This window comes from Ixodes scapularis, unplaced genomic scaffold (assembly GCF_016920785.2).
Source record: "Ixodes scapularis isolate PalLabHiFi unplaced genomic scaffold, ASM1692078v2 PGA_scaffold6__148_contigs__length_123643588, whole genome shotgun sequence".
NCBI classification, from domain to species: domain Eukaryota; kingdom Metazoa; phylum Arthropoda; class Arachnida; order Ixodida; family Ixodidae; genus Ixodes; species Ixodes scapularis.
This window is the reverse complement of record NW_024609881.1, coordinates 83926493-83928714: the sequence shown is the minus strand read 5'-3', so window position 1 is coordinate 83928714 and position 2222 is coordinate 83926493.

Genomic DNA, 2222 nt, shown 5'->3' with positions numbered 1-2222 from the left:
CCTTAAGCGGTATTCACACGAGGGAGAAATCCCGGGGATTTCTCCCCGGCACGCGCGCATCACGAGATGAAAACGCGAGGCTTTTGCACATCGCAAAGCCTGACGTTTTCTTCGTGGGATGCGCATGCCGGGGACAAATCCCCGGGATTTCTCCCTCGTGTGAATACCCCTTTAAGGTCCGTGTTTCAACGGGGGCTCTCACGAATATGAATGGGTGCAATGCAAACGAGCGCTCAAAGTCAAACGGCTGAGATGCACTACTTCGTCAACGGGGCAATAGAAATCGAAACCATGCCACTCCTCTCCATGGCCAAAAGATGGCCAAAGAAGTCGTAGGTTATCGAAGGCACGCACACATTATTAAAATTAAAAAAAAATGATACTCATTATTTTTTTTTTTTTTTTTTTTTGTGTGTGATTTCTAAAAAGCTACAAATGCCTTGTTATGGGGGGAGGGGAAGTATCACGGCCACGTGACTTCCGCCACCTCTCTCCTCCTCTATATTTCTTCTTCCTCCCGTGTCCGGTTTCGGTTTCGAGCAGTTGTGTTTTTTTTTTACTTTATTAAAATTATACGTGACGCTGTAGCAAACTATTGATTGGGTCGTCTTCTGACATTACAATGAATCGCCTGGCACAATGAATCGGTGACGGTACCGGCTGCTCTTCGGCGCGTTTTCGGCGGGAGTGCGACCGTGCGACAGTCCTGTTTACACTTGCGCGTTGCTGCGGTTCGACGAGTTTTCGGTGGGCGCGCGACTGACGTTATCTCGATTCCAAGCGTCATGGCGAGCCGCGGCACGTACCGCCCACCAAAGGACCTCAAGACGAAGGTAAAGATACTGCAAGAAGTTGACCAAGGCGCACTTTCTAAAATGGAAATAGCGAAGAAACACAGCATCACGAAGAGCGCTCGAAGCGCTGGACACCACCGCGCGCTACTTCTCTTGCCAGGAGAATGCGGATGCCGCGTTAGAGCTGGTCTCCAAGCTCCAAGCGATCTTTGTTGATTCACGACTGAGGAACCGCGCACAGGCACAAGCATTACGGATTGCTTCCCTTTGTGATCGGTGAAAATAAATGTCCTGGAACTCGTCACTCATGTGCTAGCTCAGTGCACATGCGCCGCCCAACGCAGCGCTGCACGTAAGTACTCCATTTAATGAGCTTTCGTTAATTCGAACTTCGTTTAATTCGAACAAATTTTCGGTCCCCCTCGAGTTCGAATTAACGAGATCCGACTGTAGATTAACCCGTCACTCAAAATTCTTACAAAAGCAGCTTCCCTCTCCTCCGCTTACATGGTGGTCAAAAGTAAGCGATGTGACGTCAGTGCAGCCCATGTAGAGTAACATTGGTCCTGCTCCGAAATGACGTCACTGGCGGCGGCACGGATGGCTGCATAGTGGCTAATCAGGAGTTAGATGTCATAAAGAGCAACCGCGTCTTATCAGCTGCCACCTGTCTAACACCAACAAGGGTGAACGGCCTGCATTTTAATTTTTAAGGTTATGATGATAATGCAATTATTGCAAAAGTGCAAGCGAGATGGACAAAAAATAAAAATGCAGGTCACTCACCCTTGTTGGCGTTAGACTGGTGGCAGCTGAAAACCCGTTTGCTCTGCTGACGAGTAAATCCCAGTTAGCTCAGTTGGTAGAGCGCTCCACTGGAGATGGAGGGGTCCCTGATCCCATACCAGGCATATCTTTTCTGCCACGCACCAGTCACCTAGCTGTGTTTGAAGATGTGTTTTTGTCCTTTGTCCCCCTTGTTCCCATACACCCGGAATTATTATCGTAACTATTGTCCAGCTCTTTTGCACCCTCGCAATAATTGCATTATCGTCATAACTTTAAAATGAAGGCCGTTCACCCTTGTTGGTGGTCTGGTGGCGGCCGACAAAACCCGTTTGCTCTACTGACGTCCACCTCCTGGCAGTGGTTAGCTCAGTTGGTAAAGTGCTCCACTGGAAACTGAGAGGTACCTGGTTCAAGATTAGACGGGTTTTTTCGGTCACGCACCAGGTCACCTAGCTGTATTTTGAGATTTGCGTTTGTCCTTTGTCCTCCTTGTTTCCCTTCTCCAGGGATTATTATCGTCACTCTAACCATCCCTTATTTTATTCTGCCCTTTCAGGGACCTTTGCACCATCATCCTCACTGAATTCCTGGGGAGGGTCTAAACAAAGAGAACTACCTTTCAAGGGACAACAACAAAAG